Raw genomic sequence first — 23,918 nt, 5'->3', positions numbered from 1 at the left:
TTTACAATATTCATTGATTTTTGCCTTTGAAAAACATCATGTTATTTATATACCAGAAATGTTTGAAGCTACTGACTGAATGAAAAGAGCTGGTATCTCACTCTCTTTGAATCTTCTTTATCATGCTAAGAGGAGCAGGAAAAAGCAAAAAATTTCAGAATTGCACCTTGCAATGTGGAGAAATTACTGTTTGTGCATTTACAATATTCATTGATTTTTGCAGTGAAAAATGTCCAGAAATGTTTGAAGCTACTGACTGAATGAAAGGAGCTGGCATCTCACTCTCTTTGAATCTTTTTTATCATGCTAAGAGGAGCAGGAAAAAGCAAAAAATTTCAGAATTGCACCTTGCAATGCGGAGAAATTACTGTTTGTGCATTTACAATATTCATTGATTTTTGCCATTGAAAAACATCATGTTATTCATATACCAGAAATGTTTGAAGCTACTGACTGAATGAAAAGAGCTGGCATCTCACTCTCTTTGAATATCCTTTATCATGCTAATAGGAGCAGGAAAAAGCAAAAAATTTCAGAATTGCACCTTGCAATGTGGAGAAATTACTGTTTGTGCATTTACAATATTCATTGATTTTTGCCATTGAAAAACGTCCAGAAATGTTTGAAGCTACTGACTGAATGAAAGGAGCTGGCATCTCACTCTCTTTGAATCTTCTTTATCATGCTAAGAGGAGCAGGAAAAAGCAAAAAATTTCAGAATTGCACCTTGCAATGCGGAGAAATTACTGTTTGTGCATTTACAATATTCATTGATTTTTGCCATTGAAAAACATCATGTTATTCATATACCAGAAATGTTTGAAGCTTCTGCCTGAATGAAAAGAGCTGGCATCTCACTCTCTTTGAATAGTCTTTATCATGCTAAGAGGAGCAGGAAAAAGCAAAAAATTTCAGAATTGCACCTTGCAATGTGGAGAAATTACTGTTTGTGCATTAACAATATTCATTGATTTTTGCCATTGAAAAACGTCCAGAAATGTTTGAAGCTACTGACTGAATGAAAGGAGCTGGCATCTCACTCTCTTTGAATCTTCTTTATCATGCTAAGAGGAGCAGGAAAAAGCAAAAAAAATCAGAATTGCACCTTGCAATGCGGAGAAATTACTGTTTGTGCATTTACAATATTCATTGATTTTTGCCATTGAAAAACATCATGTTATTCATATACCAGAAATGTTTGAAGCTACTGACTGAATGAAAAGAGCTGGCATCTCACTCTCTTTGAATCTTCTTTATCATGCTAAGAGGAGCAGGAAAAAGCAAAAAATTTCAGAATTGCACCTTGCAATGTGGAGAAATTACTGTTTGTGCATTTACAATATTCATTGATTTTTGCAGTGAAAAACGTCCAGAAATGTTTGAAGCTACTGACTGAATGAAAGGAGCTGGCATCTCACTCTCTTTGAATCTTCTTTGTCATGCTAAGAGGAGCAGGAAAAAGCAAAAAATTTCAGAATTGCACCTTGCAATGCGGAGAAATTACTGTTTGTGCATTTACAATATTCATTGATTTTTGCCTTTGAAAAACATCATGTTATTTATATACCAGAAATGTTTGAAGCTACTGACTGAATGAAAAGAGCTGGTATCTCACTCTCTTTGAATCTTCTTTATCATGCTAAGAGGAGCAGGAAAAAGAAAAAAAAATTTCAGAATTGCACCTTGCAATGTGGAGAAATTACTGTTTGTGCATTTACAATATTCATTGATTTTTGCAGTGAAAAATGTCCAGAAATGTTTGAAGCTACTGACTGAATGAAAGGAGCTGGCATCTCACTCTCTTTGAATCTTTTTTATCATGCTAAGAGGAGCAGGAAAAAGCAAAAAATTTCAGAATTGCACCTTGCAATGCGGAGAAATTACTGTTTGTGCATTTACAATATTCATTGATTTTTGCCATTGAAAAACATCATGTTATTCATATACCAGAAATGTTTGAAGCTACTGACTGAATGAAAAGAGCTGGCATCTCACTCTCTTTGAATATTCTTTATCATGCTAATAGGAGCAGGAAAAAGCAAAAAATTTCAGAATTGCACCTTGCAATGTGGAGAAATTACTGTTTGTGCATTTACAATATTCATTGATTTTTGCCATTGAAAAACGTCCAGAAATGTTTGAAGCTACTGACTGAATGAAAGGAGCTGGCATCTCACTCTCTTTGAATCTTCTTTATCATGCTAAGAGGAGCAGGAAAAAGCAAAAAATTTCAGAATTGCACCTTGCAATGCGGAGAAATTACTGTTTGTGCATTTACAATATTCATTTATTTTTGCCATTGAAAAACATCATGTTATTCATATACCAGAAATGTTTGAAGCTACTGACTGAATGAAAAGAGCTGGCATCTCACTCTCTTTGAATCTTCTTTATCATGCTAAGAGGAGCAGGAAAAAGCAAAAAATTTCAGAATTGCACCTTGCAATGTGGAGAAATTACTGTTTGTGCATTTACAATATTCATTGATTTTTGCAGTGAAAAACGTCCAGAAATGTTTGAAGCTACTGACTGAATGAAAGGAGCTGGCATCTCACTCTCTTTGAATCTTCTTTATCATGCTAAGAGGAGCAGGAAAAAGCAAAAAATTTCAGAATTGCACCTTGCAATGCGGAGAAATTACTGTTTGTGCATTTACAATATTCATTGATTTTTGCCATTGAAAAACATCATGTTATTCATATACCAGAAATGTTTGAAGCTACTGACTGAATGAAAAGAGCTGGCATCTCACTCTCTTTGAATCTTCTTTATCATGCTAAGAGGAGCAGGAAAAAGCAAAAAATTTCAGAATTGCACCTTGCAATGTGGAGAAATTACTGTTTGTGCATTTACAATATTCATTGATTTTTGCAGTGAAAAACATCCAGAAATGTTTGAAGCTACTGACTGAATGAAAGGAGCTGGCATCTCACTCTCTTTGAATCTTCTTTATCATGCTAAGAGGAGCAGGAAAAAGCAAAAAATTTCAGAATTGCACCTTGCAATGCGGAGAAATTACTGTTTGTGCATTTACAATATTCATTGATTTTTGCCATTGAAAAACATCATGTTATTCATATACCAGAAATGTTTGAAGCTACTGACTGAATGAAAAGAGCTGGCATCTCACTCTCTTTGAATCTTCTTTATCATGCTAAGAGGAGCAGGAAAAAGCAAAAAATTTCAGAATTGCACCTTGCAATGTGGAGAAATTACTGTTTGTGCATTTACAATATTCATTGATTTTTGCCATTGAAAAACGTCCAGAAATGTTTGAAGCTACTGACTGAATGAAAGGAGCTGGCATCTCACTCTCTTTTAATCTTCTTTATCATGCTAAGAGGAGCAGGAAAAAGCAAAAAATTTCAGAATTGCACCTTGCAATGCGGAGAAATTACTGTTTGTGCATTTACAATATTCATTGATTTTTGCCATTGAAAAACATCATGTTATTCATATACCAGACATGTTTGAAGCTACTGACTGAATGAAAAGAGCTGGCATCTCAATCTCTTTGAATCTTCTTTATCATGCTAAGAGGAGCAGGAAAAAGCAAAAAAATTCAGAATTGCACCTTGCAATGTGGAGAAATTACTGTTTGTGCTTTTACAATATTCATTGATTTTTGCCATTGAAAAACATCCAGAAATGTTTGAAGCTACTGACTGAATGAAAGGAGCTGGCATCTCACTCTCTTTGAATCTTCTTTATCATGCTAAGAGGAGCAGGGAAAAGCAAAAAATTTCAGAATTGCACCTTGCAATGCGGAGAAATTACTGTTTGTGCATTTACAATATTCATTGATTTTTGCCATTGAAAAACATCATGTTATTCATATACCAGAAATGTTTAAAGCTACTGACTGAATGAAAAGAGCTGGCATCTCACTCTCTTTGAATCTTCTTTACCATGCTAAGAGGAGCAGGAAAAAGAAAAAAATTTCAGAATTGCACCATGCAATGTGGAGAAATTACTGTTTGTGCATTTACAATATTCATTGATTTTTGCCATTGAAAAACGTCCAGAAATGTTTGAAGCTACTGACTGAATGAAAGGAGCTGGCATCTCACTCTCTTTGAATCTTCTTTATCATGCTAAGAGGAGCAGGAAAAAGCAAAAAATTTCAGAATTGCACCTTGCAATGCGGAGAAATTACTGTTTGTGCATTTACAATATTCGTTGATTTTTGCCATTGAAAAACATCATGTTATTCATATACCAGAAATGTTTAAAGCTACTGACTGAATGAAAAGAGCTGGCATCTCACTCTCTTTGAATCTTCTTTACAATGCTAAGAGGAGCAGGAAAAAGCAAAAAATTTCAGAATTGCACCATGCAATGTGGAGAAATTACTGTTTGTGCATTTACAATATTCATTGATTTTTGCCATTGAAAAAAGTCCAGAAATGTTTGAAGCTACTGACTGAATGAAAGGAGCTGGCATCTCACTCTCTTTGAATCTTCTTTATCATGCTAAGAGGAGCAGGAAAAAGCAAAAAATTTCAGAATTGCACCTTGCAATGCGGAGAAATTACTGTTTGTGCATTTACAATATTCATTGATTTTGGCCATTGAAAAACATCATGTTATTCATATACCAGAAATGTTTGAAGCTACTGACTGAATGAAAAGAGCTGGAATCTCACTCTCTTTGAATCTTCTTTATCATGCTAAGAGGAGCAGGAAAAAGCAAAAAATTTCAGAATTGCAGCTTGCAATGTGGAGAAATTACTGTTTGTGCATTTACAATATTCATTGATTTTTGCCATTGAAAAACATCCAGAAATGTTTGAAGCTACTGACTGAATGAAAGGAGCTGGCATCTCACTCTCTTTGAATCTTCTTTATCATGCTAAGAGGAGCAGGAAAACGCAAAAAAATTCAGAATTGCACCTTGCAATGTGGAGAAATTACTGTTTGTGCATTTACAATATTCATTGATTTTTGCCATTGAAAAACGTCCAGAAATGTTTGAAGCTACTGACTGAATGAAAGGAGCTGGCATCTCACTCTCTTTTAATCTTCTTTATCATGCTAAGAGGAGCAGGAAAAAGCAAAAAATTTCAGAATTGCACCTTGCAATGCGGAGTAATTACTGTTTGTGCATTTACAATATTCATTGATTTTTGCCATTGAAAAACATCATGTTATTCATATACCAGAAAAGTTTGAAGCTACTGACTGAATGAAAAGAGCTGGCATCTCAATCTCTTTGAATCTTCTTTATCATGCTAAGAGGAGCAGGAAAAAGCAAAAAATTTCAGAATTGCACCTTGCAATGTGGAGAAATTACTGTTTGTGCTTTTACAATATTCATTGATTTTTGCCATTGAAAAACTTCCAGAAATGTTTGAAGCTACTGACTGAATGAAAGGAGCTGGCATCTCACTCTCTTTGAATCTTCTTTATCATGCTAAGAGGAGCAGGAAAAAGCAAAAAATTTTAGAATTGCACCTTGCAATGCGGAGAAATTACTGTTTGTGCATTTACAATATTCATTGATTTTTGCCATTGAAAAACATCATGTTATTCATATACCAGAAATGTTTGAAGCTACTGACTGAATGAAAAGAGCTGGCATCTCACTCTCTTTGAATCTTCTTTATCATGCTAAGAGGAGCAGGAAAAAGCAAAAAATTTCCGAATTGCACCTTGCAATGTGGAGAAATTACTGTTTTTGCATTTACAATATTCATTGATTTTTGCCTTTGAAAAACATCCAGAAATGTTTGAAGCTACTGACTAAATGAAAGGAGCTGGCATCTCACTCTCTTTGAATCTTCTTTATCATGCTAAGAGGAGCAGGAAAAAGCAAAAAATTTCAGAATTGCAACTTGCAATGCGGAGAAATTACTGTTTGTGCATTTACAATATTCAATGATTTTTGCCATTGAAAAACATCATGTTATTCATATACCAGAAATGTTTGAAGCTACTGACTGAATGAAAAGAGCTGGCATCTCACTCTCTTTGAATCTTCTTTATCATGCTAAGAGGAGCAGGAAAAAGGAAAAAATTTCAGAATTGCACCTTGCAATGTGGAGAAATTACTGTTTGTGCATTTACAATATTCATTGATTTTTGCCATTGAAAAAAGTCCAGAAATGTTTGAAGCTACTGACTGAATGAAAGGAGCTGGCATCTCACTCTCTTTGAATCTTCTTTATCATGCTAAGAGGAGCAGGAAAAAGCAAAAAATTTCAGAATTGCACCTTGCAATGCGGAGAAATTACTGTTTGTGCATTTACAATATTCATTGATTTTTGCCATTGAAAAACATCATGTTATTCATATACCAGAAATGTTTGAAGCTACTGACTGAATGAAAAGAGCTGGCATCTCACTCTCTTTGAATCTCCTTTATCATGCTAAGAGGAGCAGGAAAAAGAAAAAAATTTCAGAATTGCACCTTGCAATGTGGAGAAATTACTGTTTGTGCATTTACAATATTCATTGATTTTTGCCATTGAAAAACGTCCAGAAATGTTTGAAGCTACTGACTGAATGAAAGGAGCTGGCATCTCACTCTCTTTGAATCTTCTTTATCATGCTAAGAGGAGCAGGAAAAACCAAAAAAATTCAGAATTGCACCTTGCAATGTGGAGAAATTACTGTTTGTGCATTTACAATATTCATTGATTTTTGCCATTGAAAAACGTCCAGAAATGTTTGAAGCTACTGACTGAATGAAAGGAGCTGGCATCTCACTCTCTTTTAATCTTCTTTATCATGCTAAGAGGAGCAGGAAAAAGCAAAAAATTTCAGAATTGCACCTTGCAATGCGGAGTAATTACTGTTTGTGCATTTACAATATTCATTGATTTTTGCCATTGAAAAACATCATGTTATTCATATACCAGAAATGTTTGAAGCTACTGACTGAATGAAAAGAGCTGGCATCTCACTCTCTTTGAATCTTCTTTATCATGCTAAGAGGAGCAGGAAAAAGCAAAAAATTTCCGAATTGCACCTTGCAATGTGGAGAAATTACTGTTTTTGCATTTACAATATTCATTGATTTTTGCCATTGAAAAACATCCAGAAATGTTTGAAGCTACTGACTAAATGAAAGGAGCTGGCATCTCACTCTCTTTGAATCTTCTTTATCATGCTAAGAGGAGCAGGAAAAAGCAAAAAATTTCAGAATTGCAACTTGCAATGCGGAGAAATTACTGTTTGTGCATTTACAATATTCAATGATTTTTGCCATTGAAAAACATCATGTTATTCATATACCAGAAATGTTTGAAGCTACTGACTGAATGAAAAGAGCTGGCATCTCACTCTCTTTGAATCTTCTTTATCATGCTAAGAGGAGCAGGAAAAAGCAAAAAATTTCAGAATTGCACCTTGCAATGTGGAGAAATTACTGTTTGTGCATTTACAATATTGATTGATTTTTGCCATTGAAAAAAGTCCAGAAATGTTTGAAGCTACTGACTGAATGAAAGGAGCTGGCATCTCACTCTCTTTGAATCTTCTTTATCATGCTAAGAGGAGCAGGAAAAAGCAAAAAATTTCAGAATTGCACCTTGCAATGCGGAGAAATTACTGTTTGTGCATTTACAATATTCATTGATTTTTGCCATTGAAAAACATCATGTTATTCATATACCAGAAATGTTTGAAGCTACTGACTGAATGAAAAGAGCTGGAATCTCACTCTCTTTGAATCTTCTTTATCATGCTAAGAGGAGCAAGAAAAAGCAAAAAATTTCAGAATTGCAGCTTGCAATGTGGAGAAATTACTGTTTGTGCATTTACAATATTCATTGATTTTTGCCATTGAAAAGCGTCCTGAAATGTTTGAAGCTACTGACTGAATGAAAGGAGCTGGCATCTCACTCTCTTTGAATCTTCTTTATCATGCTAAGAGGAGCAGGAAAAAGCAAAAAATTTCAGAACTGCACCTTGCAATGCGGAGAAATTACTGTTTGTGCATTTATAATATTCATTGATTTTTGCCATTGAAAAACATCATGTTATTCATATACCAGAAATGTTTGAAGCTACTGACTGAATGAAAAGAGCTGGCATCTCACTCTCTTTGAATCTCCTTTATCATGCTAAGAGGAGCAGGAAAAAGAAAAAAATTTCAGAATTGCACCTTGCAATGTGGAGAAATTACTGTTTGTGCATTTACAATATTCATTGATTTTTGCCATTGAAAAACGTCCAGAAATGTTTGAAGCTACTGACTGAATGAAAGGAGCTGGCATCTCACTCTCTTTGAATCTTCTTTATCATGCTAAGAGGAGCAGGAAAAAGCAAAAAAATTCAGAATTGCACCTTGCAATGAGGAGAAATTACTGTTTGTGCATTTACAATATTCATTGATTTTTGCCATTGAAAAACATCATGTTATTCATATACCAGAAATGTTTGAAGCTACTGACTGAATGAAAAGAGCTGGCATCTCACTCTCTTTGAATCTCCTTTATCATGCTAAGAGGAGCAGGAAAAAGCAAAAAATTTCAGAATTGCACCTTGCAATGTGGAGAAATTACTGTTTGTGCATTTACAATATTCATTGATTTTTGCCATTGAAAAACATCCAGAAATGTTTGAAGCTACTGACTGAATGAAAGGAGCTGGCATTTCACTCTCTTTTAATCTTCTTTATCATGCTAAGAGGAGCAGGAAAAAGCAAAAAATTTCAGAATTGCACCTTGCAATGCGGAGTAATTACTGTTTGTGCATTTACAATATTCATTGATTTTTGCCATTGAAAAACATCATGTTATTCATATACCAGAAAAGTTTGAAGCTACTGACTGAATGAAAAGAGCTGGCATCTCAATCTCTTTGAATCTTCTTTATCATGCTAAGAGGAGCAGGAAAAAGCAAAAAATTTCAGAATTGCACCTTGCAATGTGGAGAAATTACTGTTTGTGCTTTTACAATATTCATTGATTTTTGCCATTGAAAAACTTCATGTTATTCATATACCAGAAATGTTTGAAGCTACTGACTGAATGAAAAGAGCTGGAATCTCACTCTCTTTGAATCTTCTTTATCATGCTAAGAGGAGCAGGAAAAAGCAAAAAATTTCAGAATTGCAGCTTGCAATGTGGAGAAATTACTGTTTGTGCATTTACAATATTCATTGATTTTTGCCATTGAAAAGCGTCCTGAAATGTTTGAAGCTACTGACTCAATGAAAGGAGCTGGCATCTCACTCTCTTTGAATCTTCTTTATCATGCTAAGAGGAGCAGGAAAAAGCAAAAAATTTCAGAATTGCACCTTGCAATGCGGAGAAATTACTGTTTGTGCATTTACAATATTCGTTGATTTTTGCCATTGAAAAACATCATGTTATTCATATACCAGAAATGTTTAAAGCTACTGACTGAATGAAAAGAGCTGGCATCTCACTCTCTTTGAATCTTCTTTACAATGCTAAGAGGAGCAGGAAAAAGCAAAAAATTTCAGAATTGCACCATGCAATGTGGAGAAATTACTGTTTGTGCATTTACAATATTCATTGATTTTTGCCATTGAAAAAAGTCCAGAAATGTTTGAAGCTACTGACTGAATGAAAGGAGCTGGCATCTCACTCTCTTTGAATCTTCTTTATCATGCTAAGAGGAGCAGGAAAAAGCAAAAAATTTCAGAATTGCACCTTGCAATGCGGAGAAATTACTGTTTGTGCATTTACAATATTCATTGATTTTGGCCATTGAAAAACATCATGTTATTCATATACCAGAAATGTTTGAAGCTACTGACTGAATGAAAAGAGCTGGAATCTCACTCTCTTTGAATCTTCTTTATCATGCTAAGAGGAGCAGGAAAAAGCAAAAAATTTCAGAATTGCAGCTTGCAATGTGGAGAAATTACTGTTTGTGCATTTACAATATTCATTGATTTTTGCCATTGAAAAACATCCAGAAATGTTTGAAGCTACTGACTGAATGAAAGGAGCTGGCATCTCACTCTCTTTGAATCTTCTTTATCATGCTAAGAGGAGCAGGAAAACGCAAAAAAATTCAGAATTGCACCTTGCAATGTGGAGAAATTACTGTTTGTGCATTTACAATATTCATTGATTTTTGCCATTGAAAAACGTCCAGAAATGTTTGAAGCTACTGACTGAATGAAAGGAGCTGGCATCTCACTCTCTTTTAATCTTCTTTATCATGCTAAGAGGAGCAGGAAAAAGCAAAAAATTTCAGAATTGCACCTTGCAATGCGGAGTAATTACTGTTTGTGCATTTACAATATTCATTGATTTTTGCCATTGAAAAACATCATGTTATTCATATACCAGAAAAGTTTGAAGCTACTGACTGAATGAAAAGAGCTGGCATCTCAATCTCTTTGAATCTTCTTTATCATGCTAAGAGGAGCAGGAAAAAGCAAAAAATTTCAGAATTGCACCTTGCAATGTGGAGAAATTACTGTTTGTGCTTTTACAATATTCATTGATTTTTGCCATTGAAAAACTTCCAGAAATGTTTGAAGCTACTGACTGAATGAAAGGAGCTGGCATCTCACTCTCTTTGAATCTTCTTTATCATGCTAAGAGGAGCAGGAAAAAGCAAAAAATTTTAGAATTGCACCTTGCAATGCGGAGAAATTACTGTTTGTGCATTTACAATATTCATTGATTTTTGCCATTGAAAAACATCATGTTATTCATATACCAGAAATGTTTGAAGCTACTGACTGAATGAAAAGAGCTGGCATCTCACTCTCTTTGAATCTTCTTTATCATGCTAAGAGGAGCAGGAAAAAGCAAAAAATTTCCGAATTGCACCTTGCAATGTGGAGAAATTACTGTTTTTGCATTTACAATATTCATTGATTTTTGCCTTTGAAAAACATCCAGAAATGTTTGAAGCTACTGACTAAATGAAAGGAGCTGGCATCTCACTCTCTTTGAATCTTCTTTATCATGCTAAGAGGAGCAGGAAAAAGCAAAAAATTTCAGAATTGCAACTTGCAATGCGGAGAAATTACTGTTTGTGCATTTACAATATTCAATGATTTTTGCCATTGAAAAACATCATGTTATTCATATACCAGAAATGTTTGAAGCTACTGACTGAATGAAAAGAGCTGGCATCTCACTCTCTTTGAATCTTCTTTATCATGCTAAGAGGAGCAGGAAAAAGGAAAAAATTTCAGAATTGCACCTTGCAATGTGGAGAAATTACTGTTTGTGCATTTACAATATTCATTGATTTTTGCCATTGAAAAAAGTCCAGAAATGTTTGAAGCTACTGACTGAATGAAAGGAGCTGGCATCTCACTCTCTTTGAATCTTCTTTATCATGCTAAGAGGAGCAGGAAAAAGCAAAAAATTTCAGAATTGCACCTTGCAATGCGGAGAAATTACTGTTTGTGCATTTACAATATTCATTGATTTTTGCCATTGAAAAACATCATGTTATTCATATACCAGAAATGTTTGAAGCTACTGACTGAATGAAAAGAGCTGGCATCTCACTCTCTTTGAATCTCCTTTATCATGCTAAGAGGAGCAGGAAAAAGAAAAAAATTTCAGAATTGCACCTTGCAATGTGGAGAAATTACTGTTTGTGCATTTACAATATTCATTGATTTTTGCCATTGAAAAACGTCCAGAAATGTTTGAAGCTACTGACTGAATGAAAGGAGCTGGCATCTCACTCTCTTTGAATCTTCTTTATCATGCTAAGAGGAGCAGGAAAAACCAAAAAAATTCAGAATTGCACCTTGCAATGTGGAGAAATTACTGTTTGTGCATTTACAATATTCATTGATTTTTGCCATTGAAAAACGTCCAGAAATGTTTGAAGCTACTGACTGAATGAAAGGAGCTGGCATCTCACTCTCTTTTAATCTTCTTTATCATGCTAAGAGGAGCAGGAAAAAGCAAAAAATTTCAGAATTGCACCTTGCAATGCGGAGTAATTACTGTTTGTGCATTTACAATATTCATTGATTTTTGCCATTGAAAAACATCATGTTATTCATATACCAGAAATGTTTGAAGCTACTGACTGAATGAAAAGAGCTGGCATCTCACTCTCTTTGAATCTTCTTTATCATGCTAAGAGGAGCAGGAAAAAGCAAAAAATTTCCGAATTGCACCTTGCAATGTGGAGAAATTACTGTTTTTGCATTTACAATATTCATTGATTTTTGCCATTGAAAAACATCCAGAAATGTTTGAAGCTACTGACTAAATGAAAGGAGCTGGCATCTCACTCTCTTTGAATCTTCTTTATCATGCTAAGAGGAGCAGGAAAAAGCAAAAAATTTCAGAATTGCAACTTGCAATGCGGAGAAATTACTGTTTGTGCATTTACAATATTCAATGATTTTTGCCATTGAAAAACATCATGTTATTCATATACCAGAAATGTTTGAAGCTACTGACTGAATGAAAAGAGCTGGCATCTCACTCTCTTTGAATCTTCTTTATCATGCTAAGAGGAGCAGGAAAAAGCAAAAAATTTCAGAATTGCACCTTGCAATGTGGAGAAATTACTGTTTGTGCATTTACAATATTGATTGATTTTTGCCATTGAAAAAAGTCCAGAAATGTTTGAAGCTACTGACTGAATGAAAGGAGCTGGCATCTCACTCTCTTTGAATCTTCTTTATCATGCTAAGAGGAGCAGGAAAAAGCAAAAAATTTCAGAATTGCACCTTGCAATGCGGAGAAATTACTGTTTGTGCATTTACAATATTCATTGATTTTTGCCATTGAAAAACATCATGTTATTCATTTACCAGAAATGTTTGAAGCTACTGACTGAATGAAAAGAGCTGGAATCTCACTCTCTTTGAATCTTCTTTATCATGCTAAGAGGAGCAAGAAAAAGCAAAAAATTTCAGAATTGCAGCTTGCAATGTGGAGAAATTACTGTTTGTGCATTTACAATATTCATTGATTTTTGCCATTGAAAAGCGTCCTGAAATGTTTGAAGCTACTGACTGAATGAAAGGAGCTGGCATCTCACTCTCTTTGAATCTTCTTTATCATGCTAAGAGGAGCAGGAAAAAGCAAAAAATTTCAGAACTGCACCTTGCAATGCGGAGAAATTACTGTTTGTGCATTTATAATATTCATTGATTTTTGCCATTGAAAAACATCATGTTATTCATATACCAGAAATGTTTGAAGCTACTGACTGAATGAAAAGAGCTGGCATCTCACTCTCTTTGAATCTCCTTTATCATGCTAAGAGGAGCAGGAAAAAGAAAAAAATTTCAGAATTGCACCTTGCAATGTGGAGAAATTACTGTTTGTGCATTTACAATATTCATTGATTTTTGCCATTGAAAAACGTCCAGAAATGTTTGAAGCTACTGACTGAATGAAAGGAGCTGGCATCTCACTCTCTTTGAATCTTCTTTATCATGCTAAGAGGAGCAGGAAAAAGCAAAAAAATTCAGAATTGCACCTTGCAATGAGGAGAAATTACTGTTTGTGCATTTACAATATTCATTGATTTTTGCCATTGAAAAACATCATGTTATTCATATACCAGAAATGTTTGAAGCTACTGACTGAATGAAAAGAGCTGGCATCTCACTCTCTTTGAATCTCCTTTATCATGCTAAGAGGAGCAGGAAAAAGCAAAAAATTTCAGAATTGCACCTTGCAATGTGGAGAAATTACTGTTTGTGCATTTACAATATTCATTGATTTTTGCCATTGAAAAACATCCAGAAATGTTTGAAGCTACTGACTGAATGAAAGGAGCTGGCATCTCACTCTCTTTTAATCTTCTTTATCATGCTAAGAGGAGCAGGAAAAAGCAAAAAATTTCAGAATTGCACCTTGCAATGCGGAGTAATTACTGTTTGTGCATTTACAATATTCATTGATTTTTGCCATTGAAAAACATCATGTTATTCATATACCAGAAAAGTTTGAAGCTACTGACTGAATGAAAAGAGCTGACATCTCAATCTCTTTGAATCTTCTTTATCATGCTAAGAGGAGCAGGAAAAAGCAAAAAATTTCAGAATTGCACCTTGCAATGTGGAGAAATTACTGTTTGTGCTTTTACAATATTCATTGATTTTTGCCATTGAAAAACTTCATGTTATTCATATACCAGAAATGTTTGAAGCTACTGACTGAATGAAAAGAGCTGGAATCTCACTCTCTTTGAATCTTCTTTATCATGCTAAGAGGAGCAGGAAAAAGCAAAAAATTTCAGAATTGCAGCTTGCAATGTGGAGAAATTACTGTTTGTGCATTTACAATATTCATTGATTTTTGCCATTGAAAAGCGTCCTGAAATGTTTGAAGCTACTGACTCAATGAAAGGAGCTGGCATCTCACTCTCTTTGAATCTTCTTTATCATGCTAAGAGGAGCAGGAAAAAGCAAAAAATTTCCGAATTGCACCTTGCAATGTGGAGAAATTACTGTTTTTGCATTTACAATATTCATTGATTTTTGCCATTGAAAAACATCCAGAAATGTTTGAAGCTACTGACTAAATGAAAGGAGCTGGCATCTCACTCTCTTTGAATCTTCTTTATCATGCTAAGAGGAGCAGGAAAAAGCAAAAAATTTCAGAATTGCAACTTGCAATGCGGAGAAATTACTGTTTGTGCATTTACAATATTCAATGATTTTTGCCATTGAAAAACATCATGTTATTCATATACCAGAAATGTTTGAAGCTACTGACTGAATGAAAAGAGCTGGCATCTCACTCTCTTTGAATCTTCTTTATCATGCTAAGAGGAGCAGGAAAAAGGAAAAAATTTCAGAATTGCACCTTGCAATGTGGAGAAATTACTGTTTGTGCATTTACAATATTCATTGATTTTTGCCATTGAAAAAAGTCCAGAAATGTTTGAAGCTACTGACTGAATGAAAGGAGCTGGCATCTCACTCTCTTTGAATCTTCTTTATCATGCTAAGAGGAGCAGGAAAAAGCAAAAAATTTCAGAATTGCACCTTGCAATGCGGAGAAATTACTGTTTGTGCATTTACAATATTCATTGATTTTTGCCATTGAAAAACATCATGTTATTCATATACCAGAAATGTTTGAAGCTACTGACTGAATGAAAAGAGCTGGCATCTCACTCTCTTTGAATCTCCTTTATCATGCTAAGAGGAGCAGGAAAAAGAAAAAAATTTCAGAATTGCACCTTGCAATGTGGAGAAATTACTGTTTGTGCATTTACAATATTCATTGATTTTTGCCATTGAAAAACGTCCAGAAATGTTTGAAGCTACTGACTGAATGAAAGGAGCTGGCATCTCACTCTCTTTGAATCTTCTTTATCATGCTAAGAGGAGCAGGAAAAACCAAAAAAATTCAGAATTGCACCTTGCAATGTGGAGAAATTACTGTTTGTGCATTTACAATATTCATTGATTTTTGCCATTGAAAAACGTCCAGAAATGTTTGAAGCTACTGACTGAATGAAAGGAGCTGGCATCTCACTCTCTTTTAATCTTCTTTATCATGCTAAGAGGAGCAGGAAAAAGCAAAAAATTTCAGAATTGCACCTTGCAATGCGGAGTAATTACTGTTTGTGCATTTACAATATTCATTGATTTTTGCCATTGAAAAACATCATGTTATTCATATACCAGAAATGTTTGAAGCTACTGACTGAATGAAAAGAGCTGGCATCTCACTCTCTTTGAATCTTCTTTATCATGCTAAGAGGAGCAGGAAAAAGCAAAAAATTTCCGAATTGCACCTTGCAATGTGGAGAAATTACTGTTTTTGCATTTACAATATTCATTGATTTTTGCCATTGAAAAACATCCAGAAATGTTTGAAGCTACTGACTAAATGAAAGGAGCTGGCATCTCACTCTCTTTGAATCTTCTTTATCATGCTAAGAGGAGCAGGAAAAAGCAAAAAATTTCAGAATTGCAACTTGCAATGCGGAGAAATTACTGTTTGTGCATTTACAATATTCAATGATTTTTGCCATTGAAAAACATCATGTTATTCATATACCAGAAATGTTTGAAGCTACTGACTGAATGAAAAGAGCTGGCATCTCACTCTCTTTGAATCTTCTTTATCATGCTAAGAGGAGCAGGAAAAAGCAAAAAATTTCAGAATTGCACCTTGCAATGTGGAGAAATTACTGTTTGTGCATTTACAATATTGATTGATTTTTGCCATTGAAAAAAGTCCAGAAATGTTTGAAGCTACTGACTGAATGAAAGGAGCTGGCATCTCACTCTCTTTGAATCTTCTTTATCATGCTAAGAGGAGCAGGAAAAAGCAAAAAATTTCAGAATTGCACCTTGCAATGCGGAGAAATTACTGTTTGTGCATTTACAATATTCATTGATTTTTGCCATTGAAAAACATCATGTTATTCATATACCAGAAATGTTTGAAGCTACTGACTGAATGAAAAGAGCTGGAATCTCACTCTCTTTGAATCTTCTTTATCATGCTAAGAGGAGCAAGAAAAAGCAAAAAATTTCAGAATTGCAGCTTGCAATGTGGAGAAATTACTGTTTGTGCATTTACAATATTCATTGATTTTTGCCATTGAAAAGCGTCCTGAAATGTTTGAAGCTACTGACTGAATGAAAGGAGCTGGCATCTCACTCTCTTTGAATCTTCTTTATCATGCTAAGAGGAGCAGGAAAAAGCAAAAAATTTCAGAACTGCACCTTGCAATGCGGAGAAATTACTGTTTGTGCATTTATAATATTCATTGATTTTTGCCATTGAAAAACATCATGTTATTCATATACCAGAAATGTTTGAAGCTACTGACTGAATGAAAAGAGCTGGCATCTCACTCTCTTTGAATCTCCTTTATCATGCTAAGAGGAGCAGGAAAAAGAAAAAAATTTCAGAATTGCACCTTGCAATGTGGAGAAATTACTGTTTGTGCATTTACAATATTCATTGATTTTTGCCATTGAAAAACGTCCAGAAATGTTTGAAGCTACTGACTGAATGAAAGGAGCTGGCATCTCACTCTCTTTGAATCTTCTTTATCATGCTAAGAGGAGCAGGAAAAAGCAAAAAAATTCAGAATTGCACCTTGCAATGAGGAGAAATTACTGTTTGTGCATTTACAATATTCATTGATTTTTGCCATTGAAAAACATCATGTTATTCATATACCAGAAATGTTTGAAGCTACTGACTGAATGAAAAGAGCTGGCATCTCACTCTCTTTGAATCTCCTTTATCATGCTAAGAGGAGCAGGAAAAAGCAAAAAATTTCAGAATTGCACCTTGCAATGTGGAGAAATTACTGTTTGTGCATTTACAATATTCATTGATTTTTGCCATTGAAAAACATCCAGAAATGTTTGAAGCTACTGACTGAATGAAAGGAGCTGGCATCTCACTCTCTTTTAATCTTCTTTATCATGCTAAGAGGAGCAGGAAAAAGCAAAAAATTTCAGAATTGCACCTTGCAATGCGGAGTAATTACTGTTTGTGCATTTACAATATTCATTGATTTTTGCCATTGAAAAACATCATGTTATTCATATACCAGAAAAGTTTGAAGCTACTGACTGAATGAAAAGAGCTGGCATCTCAATCTCTTTGAATCTTCTTTATCATGCTAAGAGGAGCAGGAAAAAGCAAAAAATTTCAGAATTGCACCTTGCAATGTGGAGAAATTACTGTTTGTGCTTTTACAATATTCATTGATTTTTGCCATTGAAAAACTTCATGTTATTCATATACCAGAAATGTTTGAAGCTACTGACTGAATGAAAAGAGCTGGAATCTCACTCTCTTTGAATCTTCTTTATCATGCTAAGAGGAGCAGGAAAAAGCAAAAAATTTCAGAATTGCAGCTTGCAATGTGGAGAAATTACTGTTTGTGCATTTACAATATTCATTGATTTTTGCCATTGAAAAGCGTCCTGAAATGTTTGAAGCTACTGACTCAATGAAAGGAGCTGGCATCTCACTCTCTTTGAATCTTCTTTATCATGCTAAGAGGAGCAGGAAAAAGCAAAAAATTTCCGAATTGCACCTTGCAATGTGGAGAAATTACTGTTTTTGCATTTACAATATTCATTGATTTTTGCCATTGAAAAACATCCAGAAATGTTTGAAGCTACTGACTAAATGAAAGGAGCTGGCATCTCACTCTCTTTGAATCTTCTTTATCATGCTAAGAGGAGCAGGAAAAAGCAAAAAATTTCAGAATTGCAACTTGCAATGCGGAGAAATTACTGTTTGTGCATTTACAATATTCAATGATTTTTGCCATTGAAAAACATCATGTTATTCATATACCAGAAATGTTTGAAGCTACTGACTGAATGAAAAGAGCTGGCATCTCACTCTCTTTGAATCTTCTTTATCATGCTAAGAGGAGCAGGAAAAAGCAAAAAATTTCAGAATTGCACCTTGCAATGTGGAGAAATTACTGTTTGTGCATTTACAATATTCATTGATTTTTGCCATTGAAAAAAGTCCAGAAATGTTTGAAGCTACTGACTGAATGAAAGGAGCTGGCATCTCACTCTCTTTGAATCTTCTTTATCATGCTAAGAGGAGCAGGAAAAAGCAAAAAATTTCAGAATTGCACCTTGCAATGCGGAGAAATTACTGTTTGTGCATTTACAATATTCATTGATTTTTGCCATTGAAAAACATCATGTTATTCATATACCAGAAATGTTTGAAGCTACTGACTGAATGAAAAGAGCTGGAATCTCACTCTCTTTGAATCTTCTTTATCATGCTAAGAGGAGCAAGAAAAAGCAAAAAATTTCAGAATTGCAGCTTGCAATGTGGAGAAATTACTGTTTGTGCATTTACAATATTCATTGATTTTTGCCATTGAAAAGCGTCCTGAAATGTTTGAAGCTACTGACTGAATGAAAGGAGCTGGCATCTCACTCTCTTTGAATCTTCTTTATCATGCTAAGAGGAGCAGGAAAAAGCAAAAAATTTCAGAACTGCACCTTGCAATGCGGAGAAATTACTGTTTGTGCATTTATAATATTCATTGATTTTTGCCATTGAAAAACATCATGTTATTCATATACCAGAAATGTTTGAAGCTACTGACTGAATGAAAAGAGCTGGCATCTCACTCTCTTTGAATCTCCTTTATCATGCTAAGAGGAGCAGGAAAAAGAAAAAAATTTCAGAATTGCACCTTGCAATGTGGAGAAATTACTGTTTGTGCATTTACAATATTCATTGATTTTTGCCATTGAAAAACGTCCAGAAATGTTTGAAGCTACTGACTGAATGAAAGGAGCTGGCATCTCACTCTCTTTGAATCTTCTTTATCATGCTAAGAGGAGCAGGAAAAAGCAAAAAAATTCAGAATTGCACCTTGCAATGAGGAGAAATTACTGTTTGTGCATTTACAATATTCATTGATTTTTGCCATTGAAAAACATCATGTTATTCATATACCAGAAATGTTTGAAGCTACTGACTGAATGAAAAGAGCTGGCATCTCACTCTCTTTGAATCTCCTTTATCATGCTAAGAGGAGCAGGAAAAAGCAAAAAATTTCAGAATTGCACCTTGCAATGTGGAGAAATTACTGTTTGTGCATTTACAATATTCATTGATTTTTGCCATTGAAAAACATCCAGAAATGTTTGAAGCTACTGACTGAATGAAAGGAGCTGGCATCTCACTCTCTTTTAATCTTCTTTATCATGCTAAGAGGAGCAGGAAAAAGCAAAAAATTTCAGAATTGCACCTTGCAATGCGGAGTAATTACTGTTTGTGCATTTACAATATTCATTGATTTTTGCCATTGAAAAACATCATGTTATTCATATACCAGAAAAGTTTGAAGCTACTGACTGAATGAAAAGAGCTGGCATCTCAATCTCTTTGAATCTTCTTTATCATGCTAAGAGGAGCAGGAAAAAGCAAAAAATTTCAGAATTGCACCTTGCAATGTGGAGAAATTACTGTTTGTGCTTTTACAATATTCATTGATTTTTGCCATTGAAAAACTTCCAGAAATGTTTGAAGCTACTGACTGAATGAAAGGAGCTGGCATCTCACTCTCTTTGAATCTTCTTTATCATGCTAAGAGGAGCAGGAAAAAGCAAAAAATTTCAGAATTGCACCTTGCAATGCGGAGAAATTACTGTTTGTGCATTTACAATATTCATTGATTTTTGCCATTGAAAAACATCATGTTATTCATATACCAGAAATGTTTGAAGCTACTGACTGAATGAAAAGAGCTGGCATCTCACTCTCTTTGAATCTTCTTTATCATGCTAAGAGGAGCAGGAAAAAGCAAAAAATTTCCGAATTGCACCTTGCAATGTGGAGAAATTACTGTTTTTGCATTTACAATATTCATTGATTTTTGCCATTGAAAAACATCCAGAAATGTTTGAAGCTACTGACTAAATGAAAGGAGCTGGCATCTCACTCTCTTTGAATCTTCTTTATCATGCTAAGAGGAGCAGGAAAAAGCAAAAAATTTCAGAATTGCAACTTGCAATGCGGAGAAATTACTGTTTGTGCATTTACAATATTCAATGATTTTTGCCATTGAAAAACATCATGTTATTCATATACCAGAAATGTTTGAAGCTACTGACTGAATGAAAAGAGCTGGCATCTCACTCTCTTTGAATCTTCTTTATCATGCTAAGAGGAGCAGGAAAAAGCAAAAAATTTCAGAATTGCACCTTGCAATGTGGAGAAATTACTGTTTGTGCATTTACAATATTCATTGATTTTTGCCATTGAAAAAAGTCCAGAAATGTTTGAAGCTACTGACTGAATGAAAGGAGCTGGCATCTCACTCTCTTTGAATCTTCTTTATCATGCTAAGAGGAGCAGGAAAAAGCAAAAAATTTCAGAATTGCACCTTGCAATGCGGAGAAATTACTGTTTGTGCATTTACAATATTCATTGATTTTTGCCATTGAAAAACATCATGTTATTCATATACCAGAAATGTTTGAAGCTACTGACTGAATGAAAAGAGCTGGAATCTCACTCTCTTTGAATCTTCTTTATCATGCTAAGAGGAGCAGGAAAAAGCAAAAAATTTCAGAATTGCAGCTTGCAATGTGGAGAAATTACTGTTTGTGCATTTACAATATTCATTGATTTTTGCCATTGAAAAGCGTCCTGAAATGTTTGAAGCTACTGACTCAATGAAAGGAGCTGGCATCTCACTCTCTTTGAATCTTCTTTATCATGCTAAGAGGAGCAGGAAAAAGCAAAAAATTTCAGAACTGCACCTTGCAATGCGGAGAAAGTACTGTTTGTGCATTTATAATATTCATTGATTTTTGCCATTGAAAAACATCATGTTATTCATATACCAGAAATGTTTGAAGCTACTGACTGAATGAAAAGAGCTGGCATCTCACTCTCTTTGAATCTCCTTTATCATGCTAAGAGGAGCAGGAAAAAGAAAAAAATTTCAGAATTGCACCTTGCAATGTGGAGAAATTACTGTTTGTGCATTTACAATATTCATTGATTTTTGCCATTGAAAAACGTCCAGAAATGTTTGAAGCTACTGACTGAATGAAAGGAGCTGGCATCTCACTCTCTTTGAATCTTCTTTATCATGCTAAGAGGAGCAGGAAAAAGCAAAAAAATTCAGAATTGCACCTTGCAATGAGGAGAAATTACTGTTTGTGCATTTACAATATTCATTGATTTTTGCCATTGAAAAACATCATGTTATTCATATACCAGAAATGTTTGAAGCTACTGACTGAATGAAAAGAGCTGGCATCTCACTCTCTTTGAATCTCCTTTATCATGCTAAGAGGAGCAGGAAAAAGCAAAAAATTTCAGAATTGCACCTTGCAATGTGGAGAAATTACTGTTTGTGCATTTACAATATTCATTGATTTTTGCCATTGAAAAACATCCAGAAATGTTTGAAGCTACTGACTGAATGAAAGGAGCTGGCATCTCACTCTCTTTGAATCTTCTTTATCATGCTAAGAGGAGCAGGATAAAGCAAAAAATTTCAGAATTGCACCTTGCAATGCGGAGAAATTACTGTTTGTGCATTTACAATATTCATTGATTTTTGTCATTGAAAAACATCATGTTATTCATATACCAGAAATGTTTGAAGCTACTGACTGAATGAAAAGAGCTGGCATCTCACTCTCTTTGAATCTTCTTTATCATGCTAAGAGGAGCAGGAAAAAGCAAAAAATTTCAGAATTGCAGCTTGCAATGTGGAGAAATTACTGTTTGTGCATTTACAATATTCATTGATTTTTGCCATTGAAAAACATCCAGAAATGTTTGAAGCTACTGACTGAATGAAAGGAGCTGGCATCTCACTGTCTTTGAATCTTCTTTATCATGCTAAGAGTAGCAGGAAAAAGCAAAAAATTTCAGAATTGCACCTTGCAATGTGGAGAAATTACTGTTTGTGCATTTACAATATTCATTGATTTTTGCCATCGAAAAACATCATGTTATTCATATACCAGAAATGCTTAAAACTACTGACTGAATGAAAAGAGCTGGCATCTCACTCTCTTTGAATCTTCTTTACCATGCTAAGAGGAGCAGGAAAAAGCAAAAAATTTCAGAATTGCACCTTGCAATGTGGAGAAATTACTGTTTGTGCATTTACAATATTCATTGATTTTTGCCATTGAAAAACGTCCAGAAATGTTTGAAGCTACTGACTGAATGAAAGGAGCTGGCATCTCACTCTCTTTGAATCTTCTTTATCATGCTAAGAGGAGCAGGAAAAAGTAAAAAATTTCAGAATTGCACCTTGCAATGCGGAGAAATTACTGTTTGTGCATTTACAATATTCATTGATTTTTGCCATTGAAAAACATCATGTAATTCATATACCAGAAATGTTTGAAGCTACTGACTGAATGAAAAGAGCTGGCATCTCACTCTCTTTGAATCTTCTTTATCATGCTAAGAGGAGCAGGAAAAAGCAAAAAATTTCAGAATTGCACCTTGCAATGTGGAGAAATTACTGTTTGTGCATTTACAATATTCATTGATTTTTGCCATTGAAAAAAGTCCAGAAATGTTTGAAGCTACTGACTGAATGAAAGGAGCTGGCATCTCACTCTCTTTGAATCTTCTTTATCATGCTAAGAGGAGCAGGAAAAAGCAAAAAATTTCAGAATTGCACCTTGCAATGCGGAGAAATTACTGTTTGTGCATTTACAATATTCATTGATTTTTGCCATTGAAAAACATCATGTTATTCATATACCAGAAATGTTTGAAGCTACTGACTGAATGAAAAGAGCTGGAATCTCACTCTCTTTGAATCTTCTTTATCATGCTAAGAGGAGCAAGAAAAAGCAAAAAATTTCAGAATTGCAGCTTGCAATGTGGAGAAATTACTGTTTGTGCATTTACAATATTCATTGATTTTTGCCATTGAAAAGCGTCCTGAAATGTTTGAAGCTACTGACTGAATGAAAGGAGCTGGCATCTCACTCTCTTTGAATCTTCTTTATCATGCTAAGAGGAGCAGGAAAAAGCAAAAAATTTCAGAACTGCGTCTTGCAATGCGGAGAAATTACTGTTTGTGCATTTATAATATTCATTGATTTTTGCCATTGAAAAACATCATGTTATTCATATACCAGAAATGTTTGAAGCTACTGACTGAATGAAAAGAGCTGGCATCTCACTCTCTTTGAATCTCCTTTATCATGCTAAGAGGAGCAGGAAAAAGAAAAAAATTTCAGAATTGCACCTTGCAATGTGGAGAAATTACTGTTTGTGCATTTACAATATTCATTGATTTTTGCCATTGAAAAACGTCCAGAAATGTTTGAAGCTACTGACTGAATGAAAGGAGCTGGCATCTCACTCTCTTTGAATCTTCTTTATCATGCTAAGAGGAGCAGGAAAAAGCAAAAAAATTCAGAATTGCACCTTGCAATGAGGAGAAATTACTGTTTGTGCATTTACAATATTCATTGATTTTTGCCATTGAAAAACATCATGTTATTCATATACCAGAAATGTTTGAAGCTACTG

Source organism: Phyllobates terribilis, unplaced genomic scaffold, assembly GCF_046119375.1.
Source record: "Phyllobates terribilis strain yellow unplaced genomic scaffold, ASM4611937v1 Scaffold_12__6_contigs__length_324123572, whole genome shotgun sequence".
NCBI lineage: Eukaryota > Metazoa > Chordata > Amphibia > Anura > Dendrobatidae > Phyllobates > Phyllobates terribilis.
Note: the sequence above shows the minus strand (reverse complement) of the source record.